This window comes from Oncorhynchus tshawytscha, linkage group LG06 (assembly GCF_018296145.1).
Source record: "Oncorhynchus tshawytscha isolate Ot180627B linkage group LG06, Otsh_v2.0, whole genome shotgun sequence".
In the NCBI taxonomy this organism is placed as follows: domain Eukaryota; kingdom Metazoa; phylum Chordata; class Actinopteri; order Salmoniformes; family Salmonidae; genus Oncorhynchus; species Oncorhynchus tshawytscha.
The window spans coordinates 49,190,858-49,209,389 of record NC_056434.1 but is presented as its reverse complement, the minus strand read 5'-3'; the positions used below and the strand labels follow the sequence as shown (position 1 = coordinate 49,209,389).

At 39.6% G+C, this 18,532-nt stretch overlaps 1 protein-coding gene across 1 annotated transcript in view; it reads right to left on the bottom strand.

The window, feature by feature from the left end:
* LOC112252660 (alpha-1,3-mannosyl-glycoprotein 4-beta-N-acetylglucosaminyltransferase C) overlaps positions 1 to 15,212 on the bottom strand; it is a 199,079-nt gene extending 183,867 nt beyond the window's left edge. Inside the window, exon 1 of the mRNA XM_024424099.2 lies at positions 14,877 to 15,212. The gene's annotated coding sequence lies outside the window, so the exon portion shown is untranslated. The remainder of the gene's footprint in view (positions 1 to 14,876) is intronic.
* Between the last annotated feature and the right edge of the window lie 3,320 nt (positions 15,213 to 18,532).

Below are 18,532 nucleotides of genomic sequence, written 5' to 3'. Positions count from 1 at the left end.
TCTCTGAAATGTTGTATAACAAGTCAATAAGGGATTTAGATTTTTTTAGTTCTGTATATTAAAGTAAAATGAAAGCATGTCAATGGCATGATTGCCCTCACTACCTTTGCATAAATCCATGTTTCACCTTTAGCCTTGATCCCCATAGGCACAGCAGACGTATTGACCTTATTAAACCAACCACCATAGCATTGAAAGACACAGACAGGCAAATACTTTGCTAGTTCAATTACAACCTTACACTAAACCTAAAACATAATTTGCCATTAAGATATTACAGTCTATATCAAAATACATGCTTCATGTCAGTGGAAAGCCTCGATAAAGGCTGGATGAATGAAGGTTAATAAATAGAATTAGCAGAAAATAGTTTGAGGTAATAAAAAAAGCCACTGACATTTTGGCTTTAGAACAAGATAATAAATAATCAGCTTTGATTGACACCTAAACATTTTGCAATTATTACACAGAATACATCTAGACAGCAAAGACTTCAGGAAAGCAAGGTTACAATATTAATTAAAAGGAACATAAACCACTGTGATCCACATGGAACACAGCATCGTATACATCCGTAATACACACAAAAGCTCAAATCTTCCTCTGGAAAATACAGAAGCCACTCGAGAAACCAATTGAATCCACACTACCATTCAAAAGTTTGGGGTCAGTGAAAAATGTCCTTGTTTTTGAAAGACCACATTTTTGGACAATTAAAATAACATGAAATTGTTCAGAAATACAGTGTAGACATTGTTAATGTTGTAAATGACTACTGTACCTGAAAACGGCAGATTTTTTATGGAATATCTACATGAGCGTACAGAGGCCCATTATCAGCAACAATCACTCCTGTGTTCCAGCATCCCGCAGTCACCTCCACTGGTTGACGTTGAAACTGGTGTTTTGCGGGTACTATTTAATGAAGCTGCCAGTTGAGGACTTGTGAGGCGTCGGGTTCTCAAACTAGACACCTCTTGTTCAGTTGTGCACCGGGGCCTCCCACTCCTATTTCTATTCTGATTAGAGCCAGTTTGCGCTGTTATGTGAAGGGAGTAGTACACAGCGTTGTACGAGATCTTCAGTTTCTTGGCAATTTCTTGCATTGAATAGCCTTAATTTCTCAGAACAAGAATTGGCTGACAAGTTTCTGGACATTTTGAGCCTGTAATCGAACCCACAAATGCTGATGCTCAACTATTCTAAAGAAGGCCAGTTTTATTGCTTCTTTAATCAGAACAACGGTTTTCAGCTGTGCTAACATAATTGCAAAATGGTTTTTTAATGATCAATTAGCCTTTTAAAATTATAAACTTGGATTAGCTAACACAACACAATGTGCCATTGGAAAACAGGAGTGATGGTTGCTGATAACAGGCCTCTGTACACCTATCCCAATAAAAGATCTGCCGTTTCCAGCTAAAATAGTAATTTACAACATTAACAATGTCTACGATGCATTTCTGATCAATTTTATGTTGTTATTTTAAATGGACAAAAAAATGATAATTTCAAAAACAAGGACATTTCGAAGTGACCCCAAAATTTTGAACAGTAGTGTATGTCAACAAGCATCAGAGACAGGGAGATCAATTTTCAGAGGAAAGCATTAAAAACACTTAAAACACACATACAGGTACAAGCCACACACACAGATGAGAGGAGCTGCTGACCCGGTCTGACCCAGTTCTGTGTGATTTATGGTTTATAGTTCCACGGCAGACACCGCTTTGTTCTGGGGGGTCATAAATCTCCTGCACCTCCAAGCAGATCAGCTGTTCATCCAGTCCTTGGCAGACACCCATACGCTTCACTTAGTCCCATTCTGAGCCATTACACCTCTTAGCATACACATACAAACACACACACACCAGTCAAAAGTTTGGACACACCTACTCATTCGAGGATTTTTCTTTATTTTACTATTTTCTACATTGTAGAATAATTGTGAAGAAATACCACATATGGAATCATGTAGTAATCAAAAGAAAAGTGTTCAACAAATCAATATATATTTGATATGAGATTTTTCAAAGTAGCCAACCTCTGCCTTGATGACAGCTTTTTACACTCTTGGCATTCTCTCAACCAGCTTCATGACGTAGTCACCTGGAATGCATTTCAATTAACAGGTGTGCCTTGTTAAAAGTGTAATTTGTGTAATTTCTTTCCTTCTTAGTGTTGGAGCCAATCAGTGGTGTTGTGACAAGGTAGGGGTGGTATACAGAAGATAACCCTATTTGGTAAAATACCATGTCCATATCATGGCAAGAACAGCTCAAATAAGCAAAAATAAAAGACAGTCCATCATTACTTTAAGACAAAGGTCAGTTAATCCGGATAATTTCAAGAACTTTGAAAGTTTCTTCAAGTGCAGTCGCAAAAACCATCAAGCGCTATGATGAAACTTGCTCTCATGAGGACAGCCACAGGAAAGGAAGACCCAGAGTTACCTCTGCTGCAGAGGACTAGTTCATTCTCCTCAGATTACAGCCCAATTACATGTTTCAGAGTTAAAGTAACAGACAAATCTCAACATCAACTGTTCAGAGGAGACTGCGTGAATCAGGCTTTCATGGTCGAATTGCTGCAAAGAAACCATTACTAAAGGACACCAATATAAAGAAAAGACTTGCACGAGCATTGGACATTAAGCTGGTTGAAATCTGTATTTTTGGTCTGATGAGTCCAAATTTAAGATGTTTGATTCCAACCGCCGTGTCTTTGTGTGACACAGAGTAGGTGAACGGAGGATCTCTGCATGTCATGGTTCCCACCTTGAAGCATGGAGGAGGAGGTGTGATGGTGTGGGTGTGCTTTGCTGGTGAAACTGGCTGTGATTTATTTAGAATTCAAGGCACACTTAAGCAGCATGACTAGCGCAGAATTCTGCAGCGATAAGCCATCCCATCTGGTTTGCGCTTAATTGGACTCTCATTTGATTTTCAAAAAGACAATGACCCAAACACACATCAGACGACCTGGCCTCCACAATCATCCGACGTCAACCCAATTGAGATGGTTTGGGATGAGTTGGACTGCAGAGTGAAGGAAAAGCAGCCAACAAGTGCTCAGGATATGTGGGAACTCCTTAAAGACTGTTGGAAAAGCATTCCAGGTGAAGCTGGTTGAGAGAATGCCAAGAGTGTGTAAAGCTGTCATCAAGAAAAAGGGTGGCTACTTTGAAGAATCTAAAATATGTTTTGATTTGTTTAAAAGAAAATTGATTCCATGTTTTTTCATAGTTTTGATGTCTTCACTATTATTCTACAATGTAGAAAATAGTAAAAAGAAAAGAAAAACCCTTGAATGAGTAGGTGTGTCCAAACTAAGGCAACCATTTTTTTTTGCTAGTTAGCGTTAGGTAGCGCTAGTCTGCTGTACCTGCACCAAAACTCTGGTATTTTTCTTCTTATTTATTTATTTAACCTTTATTGAAATCTCCATCCCTAACTACAACATTTTCAGACAAGATAGAACGGCCAAAGGGGGAGGTGTTGCAATCTACTGCAGATATAGCCTGCAGACTTCTGTCCTACTATCCAGGTCTGTACCCAAACAATTTGAACTTCTACTTTTAAAAATCCAACTCTCTAAAAAAACTTGCTGAAACACTTCAGCGAGCAGGCCTTTCTAATCGACCTGGAAGGATATTGACTTCATCCCGTCAGTAGAGGATGCCTGTTTTTTGTATTTAAATGCCTTCCTCACCATCTTTAATAAGCATGCCCCATTCAAGAAATTTAGAACCAGTAACAGATATAGCCCTTGGTTCTCTCCAGACCTGACTGCCCTTAACCAACACAAAAACGTCCTATGGCGTTCTACATTAGCATCGAACAGATGTTTGGAACATCAAATTTGCAATAAAATTGCAGTATCTAATCACCATTAAGGCATCAATTGCTTACTCGACTGGTCAATTGTTTGCTCGATAGGCTGTTGGTCGACCAAGATTTCTTTAGTCGAGCAGTAGCAAAAAAATAAAAAATAATTAACAATTCATGGTGTACAAGACACCTGTCTGATTCGAGCCTGTCTGAATGGACTGATCCATTGTGGAGGTCGTGGGGATGGCACAGTCCAAGATGTGCTACTGAAATGGTATATGGTTATATTATATAAGAACAATGGTGCAACACAAATAAAAGTTATATTATTTTATAACAAATGCGCTTTCTCCCATGTTGGATACTGGTCGCTGTCCGCGGTTCTGAAACACGGTCTAGGAAATGGCGCTGTCGAACTGGCGCCATTTCCTAGACCATGCTGCTATGTGCATAATAGCAAAGTTAACCCGCATATTGGTGTTGAGAACAATGCGGCGGTGTTAGAAGAGAAAACAGCCCTTGCCTTAATTGTCTAAGAAAAGTGAGGAGAGAGGAAACCAACTTATTTATGTCTACTGTATAATCAATAGCCTAACTGTTAAATGTGCCTGGATTGATAAATCAACCATATCTCTCTACAGAAATAAGACAGATCCTGCTTCTGCCTGTTTTTGAGTGTTTGTTTAACTTCTTGGATATAGGCGGAGCTATTTTAATTTTTGGATGAAAAACGTTCCCGTTTTAAACAAGATATTTTGTCACGAAAAGATGCTGGACTATGCATATAATTGACAGCTTTGGAAAGAAAACACTCTGACGTTTCCAAAACTGCAAAGATATTGTCTGTGAGTGCCACAGAACTGATGTTACAGGTGAAACCCAGATAAAGATCCAATCAGGAAGTGCCGCATTTTTTGAAACCGCCTCATGCCAATGACTCCTTATATGGCTGTGAAGCAGCTAGGAGTCAGCTTACGTTTTCCACGTTTTCCTCAAGGTGTCTGCAGCATTGTGACGTCTTTTTAGGCATTTCCATTGGAGAATGGCTGTAAGAGACCAAATAGGGCAAGTGGACGCATGGTGTCTCCCGGAGAAAACGTTGTGTAAAATACTGAGGTAGCCATTTTTCCAATAGTTTCTTTTAAGAAACCAACTGCCTCCACGGATATATTATTGAATACATATGTTAAAAATTCTTTGAGGATGGATCCTAAACAACGTTTGCCGTGTTTCTGTCGATATTATGGAGCAAATTTTGAAAAAAGTTTGGCGTTATAGTTGAAGTATTTTCGGTCGATTTCTCAGCCAAGCAGGATGAACAAACGTGACGTTTTTCGCCTCCAAAAATATTATTTTTGGAAAAAAGGAACATTTGCTATCTAACTGGGAGTCTCCTGAGTGAAAGCATCTGAAGTTCTTCAAAGGTAAATTATTTAATTTGGTTGCTTTTCTTATTTTTGTGAAAATGTTGCCTGCTGCCAGCACAGCCTAGCATAGCATAGCATTATGCCATGTTAAACTTACACAAATGCTTGTCTAGCGTTGGCTGTAACGCATATTTTGAAAATCTGAGATGACAGTGTTGTTAACAAAAGGCTAAGCTTGTGTTTCAATATATTTATTTCATTTCATTTGCGATTTTCATGAATAGGAAATGTTGCGTTATGGTAATGAGCTTGAGGCTATGATTACGCTCCCGGATACGGGATTGCTCGACGCTAGAGGTTAATAACCTGCTGATTCCGTGAGCACCAAGCCTCACGCAACCACGTTGAATAAACAAATTATGCAGTTTTTAATCTTTGCTGTGCTGTATTAAAGACTTTACACATCTCTGGTATTTTTATTTATTTATTTAGTGTTGTTTACATTGTTCCAAACATTCAGAAAAATTATATTGTAATCGAACAGCACCTATTTGTCACACATAATATGCACACAGTGCTTTCTCCTTACCTTATTTATCTTGATCTCCAGTATTTTCCACAGTCAGATTTATTTGACACATCCGACTTCCCCTTTACCCGCTGAGCAACCACAAAACATTCCCCCATTTCTAATTTATTTGTCACATCCTCTGCATCCATTTTGCTGTCATGTGTTACAGTGTTCAAAGTTTGTTATAACCAATTTATTATTGTGATTATGATATGCTATGCTACAGGTCAGGTCCTATGCATCGCATGCATGTGAACAATACTGTACATTTTTCACAAACAGAGCAAGGGTTGAAAGAATAGGGAATGCTTTTCCTAGACAAATGAGGGATTTCGGTAACATAACTTTTCAGTCAAAAATGGCTGTAATTATGTTGCAGCTTCAGCAACACAGACAGTGCGATCCACACTGTTTATGTTCTATTGTGGTCGCTGCAGAAAGGAGGAGACAACAGTCACTCGCTGTTTTTTCTTTTAAACACAGTGCAGCAAGTCTGAGCCAGGCCCGGCACAATCAAATCAATTGCGATCGGACTCCCTCCAGTGTCTTAATCAATTGATCAAACAGTTTGCTTAAAGCATCAGACAAGCTCAGTGCATATAGTTGATTTGATTAAAACACACACATTTTCAATTTTTTGTCAGGGACAGCCCTAAGCCCTAATACATATAGAATTGTGAGAATAGCAATACATATCATATTGGCACCTTCGTATCGTGATAATATCATACTGTGAGTTCCCTGGCAATTTCCAGCCCTTGCAGGCATGGTAGTTCATCACAATGAGCAGACAGACAATAGTATGCAATAATGCTAAGCAAAACATCATTCATTCCAGCCATTAAAACACGCCAACAGTGCATTCATTGTTTAATTATGAGTAATCTCGACAGCTCCACTCCCAACTTCACACTGGGCACACACTGGTTGAATCAACGTTGTTTCCAAGTCATTTAAATTAAATTATGTTGAACCAAAATGAAATAGACATTGAATTGTCTCGTGTGCCCAGTGGGTGTAGACTGACGCCTTGAGCACACCAGAATGTTATGTATGAGTCACAATAGGAGACTATGGCACTGTGTGCCCCCTGCAGCTGCAATTTTGTACATGAGGCTATAGCTGTGCATGTGGTTTTGGAGTGGCATGCACCTTCTGTAACAGCAGGGGTCAGTTCTGAATTGAACAAATTGCTCTTTAATTTGAATTAAATTTGAATTGGCCACACCCCACAGTCAACAGAATTTGAATTGAATTTGAATGAGGGTAAGGAAATAGAATTCAATTCAGTGAAATTTAATAAAACTCAAAAACAATTAAAAATATTTACAGTGGTCTAGAAATATTCTAAGATCATCTTGTGGGTTATCTATAATAATTCATAATTCCAGTCATGTTTTTAAATATCAGAATACATTTCCTAGAATGCATTAGATCAAATGCTGCAGCATGGAAGGAAACAATCTAATCTCATGACAAAGAAAAAAACGGAAATCTATGAGTTATAATCAAACTAATATTTTAATTCTTTGCATTAAGTGTCATATCCTTTTGATTAAAAAAATTGTCAAATGAATGAGACTTTCATGTTTCATTCAAATCAAATGCTGCTTCCTGTGGTATGTGGCCAATTCTAGTTCCATTCTAATTCATTGTTTTGAATTTAATTAAGAAAATACGAATTGACCCCAACCCTGCTTAACAGCATGTCGAATATATGCTTGGGCGATATACTGTTTATATCGTATACAGGGGTATTTGAAAATACAGACAGTATGATATTAATTTTTTTTTTTACATTTAAAAAATCTTGCGGGGGGCTGGAGGGGTAGTGCCCCTTGTGTGCACATTGGGTAATACTGTATACCCCTGTATGGTATAGAAACAGTATGAAAATCTGGATACAGCCCAGCCCTAAATGGTTAGAATGAGACATAGCTTTGTTTTGAGGCTGCCAATGTGGCGGGGTAGGTAGTAACTGTTAGAAAGCCTTGAAATTAAGTGCTGTGTGGCAATACACTGCAAAAGTTGGAGAAATACAACACATGTAGCGTACTGTACAGCACACACCACACGGCAGGCGAACCACATGCAGCGGTCCTGACTGACTCCCCCCACACTTGAAATTGGTTAATTCAACCAGACCACACATCCTGAGTACACGAGGCGAGACAACTCACTGTCAAGGAGGAGTGCAGCGATGGGAGAGATGGAGGAAGAGAGAGGCAGGTACAAAAATGACTGACAGTGACAGCAAGAATGAGACCGAGAGAGGCAGGAGGGAGAGTGACAGTGAGAGATAGAGAGAAAGATGCACAGAGAGTGGCATAGAAAGACCATGAGATTTGCCTCTAGGTCTACCTCTAACAACAACACAAAACAGCATGCTGAACAGAGAGATTGTGATCATCCGAAGTTGCTAGTAGCAGAGAGAGCAAATATTATACTCTAGCTTTACACAATAAATCCTGAAATAGCCCAGCTACAGGCAGCTACACTCAACTGCCTGTTGTTGTGCTGTATGTTTAAGAAGTATCTTTCTCTGCTTGTTCTTCTGTCTGTGTCCGTCTGAGAAGCATGAGGGAGTTGCTCTGTACTGCATGCTGCCACCAGTTTAAATGATCTCCAAGACTCACACAAGAGAAGATCATTCCCAGCTAGCACATTTGGTTCCTTGGAAGTTGTGGTATCTTATGTTTTAGGTTTCTCATTGGTTCTGGGAAGGAAGCCATAAGTTTCCTGACCAGTAAAATTGAATGTTTTTTAAACGTTCTGAGAACCGAAATGAAATATTCTGGGAATGTTCATTTTTAGATTGCAGGGAGGTTCTGAGAACCTTTTACTATGGTCCCCTGAAAGTTTTCCTGGGAGGTTTTATTAAAGTTCTGAGAACCAAAATTATAGATTATTTGAAGGTAATTAAATAACTTTCTGAGAAAATTTTCAAAATTGTGTGAATGTTTTCAATGAAATGTTGAGGTTTTTGGATAACTCCCTTAACTTTCACTGGACATTTCAATAACTTTGGATTAACTGTTTTGAACTCCAAGCACAGATAGGACACATGGAAACTACTTTGCTTAGGCATTAGTCATGCAAACACATGTATTCTTTTTATTTTGGCCCGGCAACAGAGATATTTGAATCTATGATCTTCTGTTGTCTATCCATGGAATTTAGTCCACTGCACCACCAAGATGGAGCTAACTTGCCATGTTTTTTTAAACTCATGCAAAGCTGTTCAGTTTAGTCTATTCAAACAAACCCCATTTCAAAGGAAGCATGCACTCATTAAGATCAGGTGTGGCCAATTAGTGAGCGTGGCCAACACACCTGAACACACTTAACAAGATAGAAGATAAAGAGTTTTGTTGACGTTGAGAACAGAATGTATGTTTTTTTTAAACATTCTTAGAAAGTTCTTTGAACATTACTAATGTTTTCTTGTGGCTTTTATGGAACATTCTCATAATAAGAAAATTACATTAATTAAATAGAACAATGAGGAAACCTGTAGGAAAAATTATGCTGAAGTACTGAAATTCCTACAAAAGAATGTTGTTTCTTAACATTCTCAGAACAATTGAAGAACATCATTATGTAGAAAATGTTATGCTGAGGTACTGAAATTCCCACAAAATAACGTTGTTTCTATTTGAGAACATTCCCAATGTCAAACCAGTTGGAGAACGTTCCTAGAACATTACCAAAAAATGTATTAAATGTAACCATGTTGAAACTTTAAGGAAATGTTCTTTCAAAGTAATGAAATACCAATAAAATAGCGTTATTTTGTCATGTTCTTTAAATGTGCTGAGAATGTTCCAAAGCCAAACCAACTATCCTGCACCATTTCCAGAAGGTTGTGTGTGGGAAGGCTGTATAACCATAGGACAACCACACACTCACCAAGCTCTACGAAATATTTGGTTCTCAGAACGTTATATGGTATCTAGGTTGTCTCAAAAAACTGCTGTAAACAATGGCAATCGGTAGCCGTGCTATCTCTCTTTCTCCCTCTCTCTCGCAATCCCCTCCCTATCTCACAGCCCAACTCCTCACCAAAGTGTCACTAACTGTTTCTGCCCTCCCTGCCACTCATTGACTTGCCTCTCATTTCTCCCTCCACACTCCATATTTTTTTAACAAGCTTCTCTCCTTACAGTACCCCCTATGCCATCAACGATGCCAGTAGAACAAATAACAACACATCCGTGACTCACAGCACATTACATTATAACGATGGTAAAAGAGCACAAGCTTCAGAACAACTTTCCCTCATGACAATAGCACTCAGATCAATGCAGAAATGCAGCAATGCCTCCCGTGTTCAACAAGACACTTCTATGGTGATAGACTCATTTTTAACAGAAAATAATGAGAACATTTGGCCACCATTTTACTATCTCAACTCCTGATATTTTCCCTCATCTAGTGCACAGCTCCAGCTGATGCAGATTACTTTTCTCACTCAAGCTGAATTATGCAGTCATAAAAATAAGACTGAATAAACTACAGCGGTCTTTACCATAAGCATGAGCCACATGATCTGCAAGATCTCTGGAGGACATGATGAGAACTTTAAAACTAGGGAATTGTGGGTGAAAGTGGTCAAAAGTCAACTTTTCGAGATGTAAAATGATCCATTGAGCATACCAATGATGTTGGACAGCAATTTTTGTTTAATTGAAAATATATTCAGAATCTCAGACTGCCTGATGAAAAGTAAAATTATCAGAAGAACAGAAAAATAATCCATGTGCCTCTTAATTCCCTCGCAGACTTCGTCCTAATTCCCCAGTGCCAGCAGTTTGACAACTATGAGCCCTCCTGTCACATTTACAGTGGATAACAAAACGGACATCTAATTATCATTCTCCCTATTGGAATGTCTTGGACTAGCACACTGTTAATTGCCTGTCAGACGATATCAACAAACACCCTTTTGATGTCAAACAGCAGAAAAAAAGGAACTTTATGAGGCCATAAACACTTGCACCCTTTATCGGATGTCTCCAATACTATAGCATCTCCCAGAAAATTACTTCCATCCGTTTTATGAGAACAAAAGAAATGCCAGTTGACTCACACCTTGTTACACCTTGTGGTAGAACACGAGGCCAACAAGTTTGAAAAGAAGGTCTTTAATTGAAAGGTTAATTCAAAAGGATAATCTTTCAAAGAAAATGCAATGTGCAGCAGTAAATATACATTGGAATAAAATTGCTACCTTAATGAAAAGCCGATTTGATGAAAAAGTGTGTGTGTGGGGGGAGGGGGTTCTACTCAAAATCTTGCATCTAGTGATACAGCTTTGGGAAGCTTAACCACACCGCCACTCAAGACTCAAATCTTGAGTAAACACTGGAAGCAAGACAGACAAAATCATGGGCGGCAATGCGAAGGGGGGCCCACATACAGCCGTTTCTTTTTAGATGCCTCCCTCTTTTACAAACATGAAATTCAAGCCCTGCATCAGCATGATGCTCAGTGAACTAGCTAAGCATTTGACGGCCACCCAGCACCATCAGAGCAGCATCTCTGATCCCACCAAGATGGGAGCTGGATCCATGCCTCAAGTACTACGAGTCTTCGGCTGCGATCCCAAATGGCACCCTAAACCCTATATAAAGTGCACTACGTTTGAGAGTTCTGGTCAAAAGAAGTGCACTAAATAATGAATATGGTGCCATTTGGGATGTAGACTTGCTTTCTGCTGCTCATCTTGGCATCGGTGCTTCACTTAATGTAGCTATCCCCCTTAACATGGCAGAGTCCACACAGACACACTCCATTCCTTCATACAGTCAGTCTGTTATCAGCTGGCTCTAAGGCCTCTTTACACAGACTGTGTGTCCCAAATGGAACCATATTCCCTATATGCTGCACTACCTTTGAATAGAAGCAGTGCACTATATAGGGAAATGGTGCCATTTGGGACACTTGCAGCAGTTGCTGGCTACACAGAAACAAGAGGTGCAACCAGAAACACACTTTCACTGTCACAGACAGTCTTCAGTTGCCATTGATTATGCCTCACAGTCTCACATCCTTACTGTCACAGTAAGCTTGATGGTGTCCACACAAACACTGCAAGCAAGGCTGATTAGATATTAATTGGCCCCACTGACCTTATCCCCCTGAGATAATCACAGTGCCATGCCATTGGAAAGATACATTATTACGAAACTTCTCTGGACAATTATTTATGGCATTTGTCTAACCTTTCACGGAAAGATACTGGATAACTGGTGCTCCACCCAGTTCAGCTAGATGGCTGCTTTGATTACTCACAAGCTGGCTAATGTCTGTGGACACTGGGACAGTCAACAATTAGAATATGTAGAACAAAATGTCAGTCCTGATTTTTGTTTGGAAACAGAAATATCTTCATAAAATATGCTAATATAAAAAGAGGAGAAACTGCAACTTTTAGTGTTAAATTAACTATATATTTTCATATGAAATGTGTTGCAACATTTCTGTGAATAGCTTTGATTTGATTTGACATGAAATGTGAGAAGCTCTGTTGATTGACATTGTGATGAGGCATCATGTTCATCATTGCCTGACGCTACACCTAACTGAACAGTTTATGTGGGAGCTTAATAATCAATCACAGGCAAGGAGACAGCACTAAGAGACAACTCTTCTAGAAAACGTGTAATACTGCTGTATTGGATGTTTTCAATTATCTCTTATTGGTTTCTGTAATATATAAATAATAAAACAATTATTTCATTTACCTTACAGTATGTCTGAGTAACAAAGTTGTATCATGATACACTACTCACAGTGACCCCTAATAATGAGCCCCATGCATTCTCCAGCCAACAGAAACCAGAGCTGCTTCTACTCTATGGTCTGTAGCTGTAATGAGTAGCTGTTTGGCCACAGGCCCTGAAGCCCAGCCTGGTCTCATAGACTAGAGGTAACATAGTAAACGTTAATTTGGGAAACTCGAATTGGTATGATATGTTACATTTGGTATGGTTACATAAGACAGATGGTTACTTAACCCTTTTAGCTAACCCTTCCCTAAACCTGACCGTAACCTTTTTAGCTAACACTTCTCCTAACCCTGACCTTAACCCTTTAACCTAACTCCTAAACTTAACCACAACCCCTAACCCAAACCCCTAGCCTAACTAACGTTAGACAGCTAGCTAACGTTAGCCACCTAACTAGAATTCATAACATATCATACATTTTGCCAATTCGTAACATATAATACGAAATGGATGATGGACATCCACAAATTACTACACACACTACATGACCAAAAATATATGGACACCTGCTCATTGGACATCTCATGAAAAAATCATGGGTATTAATATGGAGTTTGTCCCCCATTTGCTGCTATAACAGCCTCCACTCTTCTAGAAAGGCTTTCCACTAGATGTTGGAACATTGCTACGGGGACTGGCTTCCAGTCAGGAACAAGAGCATTAGTGAGGTCACGCACTGATGTTGGGCAATTAGGTCTGGCTCACAGTCGGTGTTCCAATTCATCCGAAAGGTGTTTGATGGAGTTGAGGTCAGGGCACTGTGCATGCCAGTCAAGTTCTTCCACACTGATCTCGACAAACCATTTCTGAATGGACCTCGCTTTGTGCACAGGGGCATTGCCATGCTGAAACAGGAAAGGGCCTTCCCCAATCTGTTGCCACAAAGTTGGAAGCACAGAATCATCTATAATGTCATTTATAGCTTTAAGATTTCCCTTCACTGGAACTAAGGGGCCTAGTCCGAACCATGAAAAACAGCCCCAAACCATTACTCCTCCTCCACCAAACTTTACAGGTGGCACTATGCATTGGGGCAGGTAGCATTCTCCTGGCATCCGTCAAACCCTGAATTGTCCGTAGGACTGCCAGATGGTGAAGTGTTATTCATCACTACAGAGAAGGTGTTTCGACTGCTCCAGAGTCCAATGGCGGCATGCTTGGCATTGTGCTTGGTGATCTTAGGCTTGTGTGCAGCTGCTCGGCCATGGAAACTCATTTCATTAATCTCTCGATGAACAGTTATTGTGTTGATGTTGCTTCCAGTGGCAGTTTGGCACTCAGTAGTGAGTGTTGCAACCGAGATAATCGGCTCTTGTTCTGTGAGCTCGTGTGGCCTACCATTTCAAGGTTGAGCCGTTGTTGCTCATATAAGTTTCCTCTTCACAACAACAGCAGGGCAGAAATTTGACAAACTGACTTGTTGGAAAGGTGGTATCCTATGACGATGCCACATTGAAAGTCCCTGAGCTCTTCAGTAAGGCCATTCTACTGCCAATGTTTCACTATGGAGATTGCATGGCTGTGTGCTCAATTTTATACACCTGTCAGCAACGTTGTGGCTGAAAAAGCCAAATCCCCTCATTTGAAGGCATGTCCACATACTTTTGTATATATAAATCAAATCAAATCAAATTTTATTTGTCACATACACATGGTTAGCAGATGTTAATGCGAGTGTAGCGAAATGCTTGTATAGCGTATCGTACTTAATGGATTGTCTTGGATTTACGACCAGAATAATACAAAATGAACTGAGACCAGGTTGTGGACCCATGGAGCTGTCATGCTCACCCCAGGACAGGAGCTGTTCTACAAGATTTGGAAAACCTATGACAGTTTATGAACTATTATGCTTACTACAATGATGAATATATTTTGTTTTTCAGTTACCATTGTGCTCTCTGTAATTTCCTCTCATAGTTTCTCAAAACAGTTTACCTTACATCTGTCAACGCAGTACATTGTTACAGGTTGCTTCTTCTAATGAAACGGCATAGTAGAAGTATACAGTAGGCTAGTATGTATTCACAAACGTTTAAATGTACAATGCCATTTGAATTCATGTTGAAGTTGAATTTACAGTAGTTTAAGTTTTTCTATGAAAGGACAAACCAGGGATATGAAGTGAACCAAGTTTGTAGCTCTATTTGTGTGTACATTGTGTGTAGACAATTGGATCAAGGTAGCTTATTACATTATTTCTTAGAATGAATTAGGCTATACAGTTAGGATCCACAACGTGGGAACATATGGCTAAATCCGGGAAAATAATGCAGCAATTACTGTAGGCTATAGTAAACATGTAGAGGTTACTCACCTCATAACATAATATAGCCAGTCGTAGTTTTACCCCGCGGAGGACGTTGTCATGCTTTACTTTTCTGCAAACCCAGGTATGAAAACAGTCGACTGCTCTAGTTAGCTACTAACGTTATACATACTGTTACAGTCTTCTTCAGCTCAGAGATAGCGACGAAGAACCGGAAACCGCGTGAATTCATTGCTTGCCGTAGGCTAGGTGCGCCGACGTGTTCCCAGTGTCCAAATATTCTCTATCCCTCAGGAGGGTTCGAGAATTATACAAGGTCTGAAACCCAAATAGTCTGCTACACTAGCACCACTACAATACACTGCAGCGTATTATCTAGCTCTCCTCCCTTCGACTGCGAATAAACTGAAGGCGGCGTGTGGACTATAGTGACGCTTCGCGCGCTCAGACAGGAGCATGTCGTAATACGATCTCATCCTTTGTAACAGTTTCTACCTTTGCGAAAACATTTTTTGACACACTCTAAATTATTTTTTTGCACCACTTCCAGCCACATCTGGTTTCATTGGTAAACTAGCAGTAGGAAGCAGGGTGCTATGTTGCTCGAATAAATGTATCAACACTTGCAACTGGATACAAGTAGAGTGTAAAGTACTTAAGTAAAAAATACTTTAAACTACTCAAGTCGTTTTTTCTTTTCTTCCTCAGACACCCAAAAGTACTTGTTACAGTTTGACAGGAAAATGGTCCAATGCACGCACTTATCAAGAGAACATCCCTGGTCATCCCTACTGCCTCTGATCTGGTGGACTCACAACACAAATGCTTGGTTTGTAAATTAATATCAGTGTTGTAGTGTGCCCCTGGCTATCCATAAATACATTTTTAAAAGTTGTGCTGTCTGGTTTGCATAATATAAGGAATTTGAAATTAGTAATACTTTTAGCAATTCCATTTACGCTTGATATTGAAGTATATTTAAAACCAAATGCTTTTAGATTTTTACTCAATAAGTATTTTACTGGGTGACTCACTTTTACTTGAGTCATTTTCCATTAAGGTATCTTTACTTTTACTCAAGTATGACTTTTGAGTAATTTTTCCACCGCCGGATAATAGGCAGCGAAAGCAAAGGCCAGGGTAACATAACAAAAGATAGGGGAAATTGTAGGAAAGAGTGAGGCGTTTTATTTAATTGCATCATCACTAAAAACGACACTACATGACCAAAAGTATGCAGCCACCTGCTTTCCATAAGAGCATTAGTAAGGTCGGGCACTGATGTTGGGAGATTAGGCCTGGCTTGCAGTCGGCGTTCCAATTAATCCCAAAGGTGTTCGATGCAGTTGAGGTCTGGACTCTGTGCAGGCCAGTCAATTTCTTCCACAAACCATTTCTGTACAGTATGGACCTTGCTTTGTGCACGAGGGCATTGTCATGCTGAAAAAGGAAAGTTGAACAAAGTTTGAAGGATGGAATCGTCTAGAATGCCATTGTATGCTGTAGCGTTAAGATTTCCCTTCACTTAGGCCTCCTGAGTGGCGCAGCGGTCTAAAGCACTGCATCACAGTGCTTGAGGCTCCACTACAGACCAGGGTTCCATCCCAGGCTGTGTCACAACCGGCCGTTACCGGGATTCCCATAGGGTGGTGCACAATTGGTTTCGGAAGGGTTTGGCCGGGGGGGCTTTACTTAGCTCATCGCGCTCTATCGACTCCTTCTGGTATGCCGGGCGCTTGCAGGCTGACTGTCAGTTCAACAGTGTTTCCGCTGACACGTTGGTGTGGGTGGCTTCTGGGTTAAGTGGGTGGGTGTTAAGGAGCGGGGTTTGGTTGATCATGTTACGGAGGAAGCGTGACTTGACCTTTGCCTTTCCCAAGCCTGTTGGGGAGTTGCAGTGATGAGACAAGATCGGAATTTATAAAGGGGATAATATACAAAATAAAACAATCCTTCACTGGAACAAAGGGGCCTAGCTCAAACCATGAAAAACAGCCCCAGACCATTATTCCTCTTCCATAAAAATGTACAGTTTGCACAATGCATTGGGGCAGGTAGTGTTCTCCTGGCATCTGCCAAACCCAGATTCGACTGCCAGATTGTGAAGCGTGATTCATCCAGAGAACATGTTTCCAGAGGCCAATGGTGGCTAGCTTTACACCACTCCAGCCGACGCTTGGTGTTATGCATGGTGATCTTAGGCTTGTGTGCGGCTGCTCGGCAATGGAAACCCATTTCACGAGGCTCCCGATGAACAGTTATTGTGCTAGCGTTGCTTCCAGAGGTAGTTTGGAACTCTGTAGTGAGTGTTGCAACTGAGGACAGATTATTTTTACTACACACTTCAGCACTCTGTGGTCCCATTCTGTGAGCTTGTGTGGCCTACCACTTCGTGGTTGTGCCGTTGTTGTTCCTAAATGTTTCTACTTCACAATAACCGCACTTACAGTTGACCGGGAGGCTCTGGAAGGACAGAAAATTGACAAAGTGACTTGTTGGAAAGGTGGCATCCTATGACGGCGCCACGTTGAAAGTCACTGAGCTCTTCAGTAATTCCATTTTACTTCCAGTGTTTGTCTATGGAGATTGTATGGCTGTGTGCTCGATTGGATACAAGTGGCTGAAATAGCAGAATTCACTACTAAGGTGTGTCCACATATATAGTGTATTTTTATGCATCCATGTACAATTCATTTGCTCTTGCATTTTAAAATGTCCTTGCATTATTTAGTTTTGCTATCAATATTTTTAAGTTGATGTTGTGCTTTCAATATCATCATTTTTGTTTGCAATACTAAGAATATTGTTCTTTACTTGATATTGATGGCACAAAAGTAACTCACTCACTATAGGATTTCACCATATAAAAGGTGTTTAAAGTGGCAATCCCTAATTGAAACAGTGTACTCCCTGCCACAGCTTCGGTAAAAATCTGAGGGTTGGGGATGGAGAAATGAAAAAAAAGTTCATGTGAAATGCACATATGAAACTACTAATTTGATTTTTACATGTGAAAGTGATATTTTATATGTGAATCTGCAAATTGGATTTTCATGTGATGATTTTCACATGTCTAAAACATCTGCATTAATAAATAATTGATAATGAATTTAGGTGATAATGCCCAAGAAGCTGGTGTTTGGAGGATATATTGGCATGGGTGTTGTTATGCCCGAGACGAAGTAGATATATCCGTGCCAATATATCCTCCAAACACTGGCTATGAGGGCATTATCACTTTTATACAACGGGTTACCAACATATTTAAATAATGATTGACATTTTCATTACAAACGTTATTTTGACAAATTTATTCATTAATTCATACTATTTCATCCTTCCACACAGTGGCGGTTGTAACTTGTATGGCTCCTAGGGTGAACCCCCCGCAAAAAAAAAAAATCGCCATTCTGCACTAACTGTAATTCTTATTCAGACATTTGGAACAATACAAATAAATAATCAGAACATTTAAAACTATATACAAAATAAGACTCATAAATATAAAAAATAAGTAAAAAAGACGAATAGAAACAAATTGTAGTATATATATATATATACAGATTAAAAAGATAATCAAAATATTACACTATTACCCTATTGCTAACAAAAAATATAGCTGCATACCCTTTTCTTTTGCACATTTCTCCTCTTCTTCTTTCCTTTTTTTCTTATCCATTTGTGTTGATTTGGTACTCGAGCAT